Source organism: Lissotriton helveticus, chromosome 7, assembly GCF_964261635.1.
Source record: "Lissotriton helveticus chromosome 7, aLisHel1.1, whole genome shotgun sequence".
Lineage (NCBI taxonomy): Eukaryota > Metazoa > Chordata > Amphibia > Caudata > Salamandridae > Lissotriton > Lissotriton helveticus.
This window is the reverse complement of record NC_136068.1, coordinates 1,462,575,541-1,462,588,072: the sequence shown is the minus strand read 5'-3', so window position 1 is coordinate 1,462,588,072 and position 12,532 is coordinate 1,462,575,541.

The window sequence follows — 12,532 nt, the reverse complement described above, 5'->3', positions numbered from 1 at the left end:
GGAAACATGTATTATACAAATACATAGTACAAACGTGTATTGGGTGGTGTTATGCCAAATGCGGTTCAAGTGGAACAGCGCCACCCACAAAACCGCCAAGTGCGTGTTGGTGTGTAAAAAGCAAGCGTCAAATGCACGCGGTGCCCCCGCGTCTGTGCCAGCGGGCCAGCTCTCTGAGCAGTGCCTGCGACTCAGTGACGAGAAGCGGCACCTGGCTTGTCTAGGAAGGTTCGAAGGGTTCATGAGGACCCAAGGTCCTAGACTGCACCCTCGTGTCGGGGGTAGTCCTGTGACCATGCAAGGAATGGAGGGTGTGGAGCTGTGCGGACACATATTACCCTGCTATTGCCGTTGCACTTCTCTTCTTCTTGAGGGGAGATGCAACTTCTGACTGAAACTTGAAACCCCTTCCTGCAGGAACCAGTAGAATTTATAAGTCTATCAAGGACCTGAGAGGGCTCAATGTTTAGACAAGATTTAACATTGCCCTCCATGATTACTGTGGATCCAGAACTAAATATGGGGCAACCTGGTATTCCTGAGAACCTGGGTAATCAATATTCTGAAATAAAAAGGGTTCCCTCGGAGAAAGCCTAAAGCCTAAGCTACCTTAGCCTAAACAATCATCACAAACACAAATATATGAATGTATTACGTAGTATAATGAACCAAATCCGAAATATATATCTCAATGATTATACATTGGGTGCTAAAGTGAATGACAGAGAACGTGACATGTGAGTGATGGTGCACTAGGTGTACCTATCAAAAATAAAACAGAGACACTGTAGACATATTTCCAATACGTAAGTAAGTAAGTAAGTACACTTTATTGCATGGTTTTAAAAAAGTACCTGCACAATACAAAAGATAAAACATTTTTGATACTTATTCAATTGATTGAATTATAGTAAAAATGAAACACTTGTTGAATAACAATAAAAGTAAAAACAGAAAGCCCAGCCCACCATGTATCCGAACTCTCTTGTTTCTGCCCTGCACCTGCGGAAACGGTCTCGTTCAAGATGGGACTTGCCAGGTTTGTATTTAGCGGACTGAAGGTGTCCAGCCAATGTGCACTACCCTTTGTTTGTGTTAATTGTGCATTTAGAGTTCTGTCCAGTTTTCTCAAGGTGCCCATAGGGCAGTATTGTCCTTCTTATGGGGGTCCAAGCATCTGTGCCTCTGGCTGAGCTGGCGATTGGCATCTCCCCTTCCCTAGTTTTTTTTCTACACAGTCCATAAACCTCATCAGTGTGCAGTTTAGATATGTATTCCGTGGGTCGAAGCAGGCCAGTACAGCAGATCTGCATGATCTGACTTCCTTATTGTTCCAGGCCCTCCGCAGGAGAAGCCTTCTTTCTTTCAGGAGGCTAAGGCACAGGCACACAACATGAATTATATCTTCCCTATGCTTGCCGCAAAATCGACATGTCTCCGGGGCTTGTTCTCTTTTCCATTTGGGGAAGTGGCAAGACAGGTTAATCACCCCCAGTCTTAATTTTAAAAATCTGAGTTTGGTGCGTGCATTAAATGTACAAGTTAAGTAGCTCTGAGGTGTCAGCTGATCATATGTGATGAGGATCATCCAGCCATGGCTTCTTTTAGCAAGGCTCGCCTTATCTACCATTGAGGAGAGCTTCTTTGTGCATTTATTCGCTAAAAAGCCTAAGCTACCTTGGCCTAAACAATCATCACAAACACAAATATATGAATGTATTACGTAGTATAATGAACTAAATCCAAAATATATATCTCAATGATTATACATTGGGTGGTAAAGTGAATGACAGAGAACGTGGCATGTGAGTGATGGTGCACTAGGTGTACTTATCAAAAATAAAACAGAAACACTGTAGGCATATTTCCAATACGATTTTAAATCATGACTCTTTTAGAGCAGAGTTTGAGTGAATGGCAATACCACTCTACATGTCATAGTGTAAAGAAGAGCCTTTCACAGGTTTCTTCATAAGTAGCTTTATTTCTCTCAGCATCCCCAGCATGAAACTAGCCTCTAGTAGCCTTCAGAACTTTTCGATAACTGGCTTTCCCAAGAACTCTCACAAGAGAATTCCACACATTGGGCAACAATCACCATGACATCTCTACACATAGCTTCGATTTGTAAAATATTTTAAAGGGGTCTTCATCAGGACTAGATGGCAGCACCATGAAGCAAAAAAGAACTCGATCAATTATTTGGGTGAAATGACCACTGGGTCCTCGGTTCACAGAAAATGATCCTTCTTTTGAAGATCAGTACTAGGAACACTCTGATTAATTGATAGGTCCTGATAGCGTTTGGCGGATTTTGGGGGCCCTGGGCCCAACATATTTTGGTGACCCCTGTTCAGAACAGCTTTAAATTTATGATCCACTTCAGCTTTCTCATAACCTCTTTTATAAAGTTACTGACCCTACACAGGCAGACTGGTCCAAATTCTCTTGTGTTTCCATGTAATATTCAGGGATAGTGATGTGTGTTTTTATGATTGTAATATAGCAGCAGCTTATTAATATTATTTTACATATTCGCTACAATCTACTGCTATTTAGCATATATGAGCTCCTGTTTTGATCTAAAAGGAACTTCTTTTTATAGAAGTTACATGGTGGTGAAAAACAAATGCAATGGTATTTAGAAAGCAAATACGTGAAGGTCAGGAAGGGTTCGATCCACCTGGCCTTCAAGGATTTGTCTAGTGCCTTTGACACTGTTAGTAGAGAGAAACTGTGGGATTTGCTGGAAAGTTTAGGAGTGGAAAAAACTCAGGTGTCGCTTATCTGTAGGCTACATTTTAACACAACCGTTTCCATAAGATATGGAACTCAAAGGGAAGAAACTAAAGAGATAGCTTCAACAGAGGACATCCTGCAAGGGTGCAACCTAGCCCCATTTTTGTTTTTAATTTACACTAATGTCCTGGAGGCTTCCCTATTAAAAAGAAATCTGGATTTTCCCAAGATTGGTAACAAATCTTTCCCCTTGCTATCTTACGCTGATGACACGGTGCTAATGGCCACGACAGCGAATGGCCTTCAGAATTCCCTGGATACTTTTATTGATTTTATGTCATCATTTGATCTTAATGTTAATTTTATTAAATCATACATCATGGTCTGCAGTCCAGAGAACAAAGACTAAGATCTTTATAGCGTAGGACAAGAGAATAGAAAAGGTTGAGAAGTTTATGTACTTGGGCAATTTTTTAACAATAAACTAAGCTCGGACCCACTTGTGACAGCAAGAGCTCACTATGCAACCAGGGCAGTGGATGGGCTTTTTCATTTTGCCTGCAAATTAGGTCCTAAGCCTGTGAGGGAAATACTTACTCTTTATAAAGCCAAATGCCTTTACATTGAAACATATTAGTGGAAAATAAATTCACTAAAAGGCTTATGATGACGCCTAATAGTGCCCCTAACCGCCCATGTCATGATGAATTAGGTCTAAAGCAGTTGGAAGATCGTATAGCGTGTGCAAATCTACTATTGTGGGCGAAAATGTGGCTTTCAGAAGAACTAATGTTCTCACGAGAAATAATAAAATCCTGTAAAAACTTGGCCAACTCTCTCCAAAATACCACAGCATCACTTCTTGAAAGACAAATATCATGAAATAGGACTTGGGCACTTCAATGATAGCCCTAAAAGTATTCCATTGAATGCCAAAATTATCAACAAAGAGGCATTGCATTCAAGGGGAAACACACGTTATCTTCATCAAGATTAAATCGACCAGATGTATTTGTCCCCTGCACCACTGCAATGTTATCTAACATTCACCACTATCTCGCAGACTAGATCTTACCTAAATAGAATCCAGTTAGGTACTGTGCATTTTAGCTGGCGTTTCCATGCCTGTGTGGTGGGGTGTAAGATCTCTCTCTTTTTCCATGTGGCAACCTCACAAGTCAAAGCACTGTGCGCTTTACTTTATTTTGCACTTTATATAAAACTGCAAGGAGTAGATTTATAATTTCATTGTTAAAGAAAATTCGCCCTTGTACATATGTTGATGGTTTTAAATATTTGCAATCATTGGCCACCCCGACATTTGTAGTGCAATAGCCAGTTATATAAAAGTATATTTGGCCATTAAGAAAAGATATGAATTAGAAAACATTGAGCTGCCCAGTGAAACTGTTGTACGTAAAGAAGTCATATGACCCTGGTCTTTTAGGATTTGTTTTTAATATATCGGCTAGACGGCTTATACATATTGTAATAATATCTTTGCAAATCTGAATTGGTGCAATGAATTGTCGCCAGATGCTGAATTTTATGAAATGTGCTCATTTGAAGGCTATAGTTTTTAAGTAATCCGGAAACTTGGAGGTCTATTAGTTGCTGTAAAGCCCACTAGAAATGCTATGTATTGACAAGATTTATATATCCCTCATGTGATATTTTTAATGTGCTGAATGTTTTTCTTATTTGTAGTCTTTTATGGCTGCTTAAGCCGAATAAAGATTAATTGCGTGATGATGGTATTTAAAATGATCCATGTTTGCAAATTATTCAATGTCATCAGGGCAGGTTTGTGTGGAAATCAGAGCCAGATCTTTCAGCGGTCCCCCTGAAAGGCTGGGGCCATGGGCCAGAGCCTACTTTGCCCCTGCCTTAAAACGTCTCTGGTTTGGTGGCCTTTCACTCAATATTTTGCCTCCCTCCTCCAAGTTGTCTGATCTTGTATATGCTGGTTAGGACTCTGCACACTTTGCCAGGGCTACAGTGCTTGTGCTCTCTCTCCTAAAACATAGCAATATTGGCTCATCCCCAATTGGCATATTGAATTCACTTGTAAGTCCCTAGTAAAGTGCACTACATATATTCAGTGAAAAAAACACAGGTTTCAGGGACTGTTAGAACTGGGGGTTTCTAGTTGGCAGGGGTAGATACCACTGTCCAAATAGGGACCCTTGCTTCTAGTCAGGGTAAGGAGGAAACCGTAGGAGATAACCCCTGCTCACCCTCTAGGTAGCTTGGCACGAGCAGTCAAGGCTAACCAGAGGCAATGTGTAAAGTATTTTTACCAACACTCACAGTAACACAGTGAAGACACCACAAACTGACTCCACAACAGTTTAGAAAAATAAAGGTCTTTAATCTAAACTATACAAGACCAAAACAACAAAAATCCAACATACACAGTTCAAGAATATGGTTGCGATAGAGTTCTTAAAGTTGCGATACGATAATCCACAGATGCGTTAAAAGTTCACAGTTGCGACATGTTTAGCCAACAGTACCTTTAGTTGCGACAAAGTTCCAAAAGCAGAAGCTGGTGCGGTGGAAAACAAGCGATGTGTTGCTCCTGAGACCCTGGGGAGGCGATGCAACAACCCCGCTGCAGCAGCGGGCGTGTTGCGACGAATCCGGTCTGTATGGGGAGGAAGGACACTTATATGGATTTCGGTGCGGAGGTTCCGGATGAAGTTTGTTCTCGCAAAGGCACGATGCGATGATCTCGTAGGGGCTGCGACGATCTCCAGGGCGACGATGCGCAATCCAGGGTGATCCTCTCTCTCGCAGCTCCTCAATGCGATGGCTCTGCGACGATGCTCGCAGCGACGTGATGCGGTCTGCAAGCAAGCGTTGCGGCGATCTCACCCAGCGATGACAGGCTCTGCGACTATGGTGATCTTCCCGCAATCGAAGGAAGCGTAGTCTTAGGCAACAGCAACAGGCGCTGTGATGATATCGACCTCCGTAGCGGCGGGAATTTCCTTGCACTGTCGGGGATGCGCTCTGCAGCGAGCGATGCGATAACTTTTCAGTTGCAAAAGTCTCTCAAGCTTAGTTTCCAGCTTCCCAGCACAGGTAAAACTTCCAGAGGCACCACAACTGGCCCAAGAACTCTAGGAAGGACAGAACTCTCTCAGCAGGGTTCAGGGAAGCTGGGGGTGAAGTCCTTTTGTTCCCAGGACTTCAAAAACAGGGAGCCAGCTCTTCTCAGGCCCTTGGAGATTCCTTCAAGACAGGGGACATAGCACAACAGCAAAATCCTTCCCCTCTCCTTGGCAGCAAAGCAACAGCAGGTCAGTCCAGCAGAGCAACAGCAGGACAGTCTTCCTTCTTCAGAGTCAGCTTTCTCCTTGGCAGAGGTTCCTTCTTGATTCCAGGATGATCTAAATTTCTGTTGTCAGGGGTCCTGTACTTATACCCCTAAAAGTCTTTGTTCCCTTGGTGCAGGAGGGCTCTGAGCCCGGTCTGAACCAGTTCTGGGTGTTGCTTGAGCACTTTGTTTTCCTGGCTTCTCCTTTCCTTTCAGAGTGAGGGGCAGGGTCGTCAGCCGCCCAGCAGGAGGTGGAGCCAGCATTGTGGAAGGCAGGCACAGCCCTATTCAGGCCCAGGTGCTATCTCCTCCCACCACTCAAGTTGCAAATGCAGTCATTCAGCCTAGGGCTGACTCAGCCAGCCTCATGGGGAATCCCCAGCCCCTGTCACTCTCAAACCAGACAGTCAATACACAAACAGGCCAAGGCACACAGAAAGGTCAGACAAGAGAACAGCAACTTTCTAAAAGTGCTATTCTCAAACACAGGAGTTAAAAACCACCTTTCCTATAAGATGTGTTATTAAAGTTTGAGTTCAGGGATACCAGACTTTTATGTCCTATCCTGCTCCTATGGGAAGAAATGCTGGTAGCCACTGTAGCCAGCTTCGCGCATGAGAGTCTATGGAGTAAGATAGCCTTGCAGCAGTGAAAAATGAAAATGGCTGTAATTCACTCCCAGAGCATGTCACCTGCACAAGTACATGCCCTACCTTTCACATACACTGCGCCCTGCCCAAGGGGGTACATTGGGCCTTCCATAGGGGTGACTAATGTGCACAGAGAGGGAAGGGTTTGGCCCGGTCAGTGGGGACACTGACCAGGAAGACATGGCAGTTCACAGACTGCACACAGGCACTGTGGTGGCAGGCCTGAGACACCATTTTAGGGCTACTCATGTGGGTGGCACAATCAGTGCTGCAGGCCCACTAGTAGCATTTGTCATCACGAGCCCTGGAATACCCAGTGCACTTTACTAGGAACTTCCTGGTGATACAAATATGCCAATCATGTATATCCAATAATAATAACAATTTACACAGAGAGCATATGCACTTTATCACTGATCAGCAGTGGTAAAGTGCGCAGAGTCCTATTGAAAACAGCCATGGGTCAGGAAAAATAGGGGAGGGAGAAGCAAAACGTTTGGGGATGACCCTGCAAGAAGGGCCAGTTCCAACACAACCCCCTTCCAGCCTAAAGCCAGGGTAGACCAAACGATACCTCGATGGGATTGACTGCTTAAGGCGATAGAACACAGAAACTGGCCCAAACAGCAGGGCAGTTCTGTTCTACGCCGTCCTAAACCCAGTTGGATCACTCTATTCATACACTCAGGGTCCACCATGCCAAGCCATGTGGAACCCTTCTCCTTACCTGTGGACACCACCTGTGCAGCACCTAACCTTAATTTACTCACAGGTGTGTCCCAACAGACAGACAACCAGCCACAGTGACCACCGACAGTGATCAGGGATGAGACCCAGGCCTCATGCCTCTCAGGGCTCTCAAACCGTTGTGGCGTCAGAGGGTGGGGAGCTGTAGCCCCAGGTGCTTGGCACCCTTTATCCACTCCCTCTCTTATCAGGTCAGGTCTGACACTCTGGCACTGACCCACCAGTCCCGGACCTGTATCCAGCGTCTAGACAGAAGGCTGGGGTGGGCTTCCCCACACCCGGTCCTCCTCTTCCTTGGGGCTCTGTACCCTCCCACCTGGAGCGGTACCCCCTTCTAGAATAGCCAGGGCACCTGTGGCAGATGTCCCGCACCATTCACCCACCAGTTCAGGGGTGCTATCCTGCAACTGGTATTCCAGGTTAGGGGGGATACCCCGGCCCTGGCTCTCAAACCTAGGCTCCAAAGCCTCCAGGTCAGACAACACTTGAACCTGGCTACCCCACCCAGGGACCAACCCCTGCGGTGAAACACTTGCCTGGTGCACCAGGACTTCCCTCAGGGATATGCCCACACTGGTACACAGTACCCTCCTGGCCAGCACAACGGTGTGGCCCAGTCCACCCCCAGGGTGAGACTCCTGCCCCCCTTCTAGGGGCAACCCTGTCCACCAGGACAACCAACAACAGGGGTCACTGACAGCTGCCAGTGATGAGAGCCAGGCCACATGCCTCTCTAACCTCTGTGGCATCAGAGAGTGGGGGGCAGTAGCCCCAGGTGCCTGGCACCTTCCTTCCACTCTCCCTCTGGCCAAGTCAGGTAGGGCATCCTGACACTGGCCCACCAGCCGAGGGTCTGTACCCTCAGGCAGACTAGGGGTCAAGGGTGAGGATCTCCTCTCCCTACCTCGCCTTCTGGGTTCTCGCACTCTCCTCCCTGGAAAGGCGCCCTCAGAACACAACTCTCCTACCAGTTCAGGACCTTTCTCCAGTAACTGGTCTCCCAACCGAGGGTTTAAACCCTCAGGTTGCACTGGGGTCAGAGGCGAGGACTCCCTCCCGCTGCACCCCCTTCCAGAGCACTGCACCCTCCCCACTGGAGGGGTACCTCTCGAAGCCAAACTGGTCAGGACACTGGTTACAGATTCCTTCCTTTCAGGTCAGGCAGATCCTGAGTGGTACAAAATGGGGGGGGGGTGATGGACGGAGCATCTGAACCAATCAAACACTCATACCCAGTCAAAAGATCTGGGTTTGTTCCATCACCGTTCTTTAGCCCACTCTGCCACCCCAGTTCAGACATGGCTATATGCAAATCAGTCTGACCCTGTGCCTCATGGGAACAGTCCAGCCGGAACTGCCAAGCCATTCCTTCCCTGGACCGGAAACAAGCTTCCGAAGACCGGTTTCTGGCATTACAGCCGTCTTTAGCCCGGCTTGCTTGAAGCCAGTGGCAAAGTGAGCAAGGGACTCACGTCTGAGCATACCCTGCCACACTTATGGCGGCCAAAGCGGTACAAAAGGGGGGGGGTGTTGGACGGAGCACCTAAACCATTCAAACACTCACACCCAGTCAAAAGATCTGGGTTTGATCCATCACCGTTCTTTAGCCCACTCTGCCACCCCAGTTCAGACATGGCTATATGCAAATCAGTCTGACCCTGTGCCTCATGGGAACAGTCCAGCCCGAGCTGCCAAGCCATGCCTTCCCTGGACTGGAAACAAGCTTCCGGGGACCGGTTTCTGGCATTACAGCCGTCTTCAGCCCGGCTTGCTTGAATCCAGTGGCAAAGTGAGCAAGGGACTCACGTCTGAGCATACCCTGCCTCACTTATGGCGGCCAAAGCGGTACAAAAGGGGGGAGGTGATGGACGGAGCATCTGAACCAATCAAACACTCACACCCAGTCAAAAGATCTGGGTTTGATCCATCACCGTTCTTTAGCCCACTCTGCCACCCCAGTTCAGACATGGCTATATGAAAATCAGTCTGACCCTGTGCCTCATGGGAACAGTCCAGCCCGAACTGCCAAGCCATGCCTTCCCTGGACCCGAAACAAGCTTCCAAAGACCGGTTTCTGGCATTACAGCCGTCTTCAGCCCGGCTTGCTTGAATCCAGTGGCAAAGTGAGCAAGGGACTCACGTCTGAGCATACCCTGCCACACTTATGGCGGCTAAAGCGGTACAAAAGGGGGGTGGTGATGGACGGAGCATCTGAACCAATCAAAAACTCACACCCAGTCAAAAGATCTGAGTTTGATCCTTCACCGTTCTTTAGCCCACTCTGCCACTCCAGTTCAGACATGGCTATATGCAAATCAGTCTGACCCTGTGCCTCATGGGAACAGTCCAGCCCGAACTGCCAAGCCATGCCTTCCCTGGACTGGAAACAAGCTTCCAAGGACCGGTTTCTGGCATTACAGCCGTCTTCAGCCCGGCTTGCTTGAATCCAGTGGCAAAGTACTCAGGTCTGAGCATACCCTGCCACACTTATGGCGGCCAAAGCAGTACAAAAGGGGGGTGGTGATGGACGGAGCATCTGAACCAATCAAACACTCACACCCAGTCAAAAGATCTGGGTTTGATCCATCACTGTTCTTTAGCCCACTCTGCCACCCCAGTTCAGACATGGCTATATGCAAATCAGTCTGACCCTGTGCCTCATGAGAACAGTCCAGCCCGAACTGCCAAGCCATGCCTTCCCTGGACTGGAAACAAGCTTCGAGGACCGGTTTCTGGCATTACAGCCGTCTTCAGCCCGGCTTGCTTGAATCCAGTGGCAAAGTGAGCAAGGTACTCACGTCTGAGCATACCCTGCCACACTTATGGCGGCCAAAGCAGTACAAAAGGGGGGGGTGTTGGACGGAGCACCTAAACCATTCAAACACTCACACCCAGTCAAAAGATCTGGGTTTGATCCATCACCGTTCTTTAGCCCACTCTGCCACCCCAGTTCAGACATGGCTATATGCAAATCAGTCTGACCCTGTGCCTCATGGGACCAGTCCAGCCCGAGCTGCCAAGCCATGCCTTCCCTGGACTGGAAACAAGCTTCCGGGGACCGGTTTCTGGCATTACAGCCGTCTTCAGCCCGGCTTGCTTGAATCCAGTGGAAAAGTGAGCAAGGGACTCACGTCTGAGCATACCCTGCCTCACTTATGGCGGCCAAAGCGGTACAAAAGGGGGGAGGTGATGGACGGAGCATCTGAACCAATCAAACACTCACACCCAGTCAAAAGATCTGGGTTTGATCCATCACCGTTCTTTAGCCCACTCTGCCACCCCAGTTCAGACATGGCTATATGCAAATCAGTCTGACCCTGTGCCTCATGGGAACAGTCCAGCCCGAACTGCCAAGCCATGCCTTCCCTGGACCCGAAACAAGCTTCCAAAGACCGGTTTCTGGCATTACAGCCGTCTTCAGCCCGGCTTGCTTGAATCCAGTGGCAAAGTGAGCAAGGGACTCACGTCTGAGCATACCCTGCCACACTTATGGCGGCTAAAGCGGTACAAAAGGGGGGTGGTGATGGACGGAGCATCTGAACCAATCAAAAACTCACACCCAGTCAAAAGATCTGAGTTTGATCCTTCACCGTTCTTTAGCCCACTCTGCCACTCCAGTTCAGACATGGCTATATGCAAATCAGTCTGACCCTGTGCCTCATGGGAACAGTCCAGCCCGAACTGCCAAGCCATGCCTTCCCTGGACTGGAAACAAGCTTCCAAGGACCAGTTTCTGGCATTACAGCCGTCTTCAGCCCGGCTTGCTTGAATCCAGTGGCAAAGTACTCAGGTCTGAGCATACCCTGCCACACTTATGGCGGCCAAAGCAGTACAAAAGGGGGGTGGTGATGGACGGAGCATCTGAACCAATCAAACACTCACACCCAGTCAAAAGATCTGGGTTTGATCCATCACTGTTCTTTAGCCCACTCTGCCACCCCAGTTCAGACATGGCTATATGCAAATCAGTCTGACCCTGTGCCTCATGGGAACAGTCCAGCCCGAACTGCCAAGCCATGCCTTCCCTGGACTGGAAACAAGCTTCGAGGACCGGTTTCTGGCATTACAGCCGTCTTCAGCCCGGCTTGCTTGAATCCAGTGGCAAAGTGAGCAAGGTACTCACGTCTGAGCATACCCTGCCACACTTATGGCGGCCAAAGCAGTACAAAAGGGGGGTGGTGATGGACGGAGCATCTGAACCAATCAAACACTCACACCCAGTCAAAAGATCTGGGTTTGATCCATCACCGTTCTTTAGCCCACTGTGCCACCCCAGTTCAGACATGGCTATATGCAAATCAGTCTGACCCTGTGCCTCATGGGAACAGTCCAACCCGAACTGCCAAGCCATGCCTTCCCTGGACCGGAAACAAGCTTCCGAGGACCGGTTTCTGGCATTACAGCCGTCTTCAGCCCGGCTTGCTTGAATCCAGTGGCAAAGTGAGCAAGGGACTCACGTCTGAGCATACCCTGCCACACTTATGGCGGCCAAAGCGGTACAAAACGGGGGTGGTGATGGACGTGAGCATCTGAACCAATCAAACACTCACACCCAGTCAAAATATCTGGGTTTGATCCATCACCATTCTTTAGCCCACTCTGCCACCCCAGTTCAGACATGGCTATATGCAAATCAGTCTGACCCTGTGCCTCATGGGAATAGTCCAGCCCGAACTGCCAATCCATGCCTTCCCTGGACCGGAAACAAGCTTCCGAGTACCGGTTTCTGGCATTACAGCCGTCTTCAGCCCGGCTTGCTTGAATCCAGTGGCAAAGTGAGCAAGGGACTCGCGTCTGAGCATACCCCGCCACACTTATGGCGGCCAAAGCAGTACAAAAGGGGGGTGGTGATAGACGGAGCATCTGAACCAATCAAACACTCACACCCAGTCAAAAGATCTGGGTTTGATCCATCACCGTTCTTTAGCCCACTCTGCCACCCCAGTTCAGACATGGCTATATGCAAATCAGTCTGACCCTGTGCCTCATGGGAACAGTCCAGCCCGAACTGCCAAGCCATGCCTTCCCTGGACCGGAAACAAGCTTCCGAGGACCGGTTTCTGGCATTACAGCC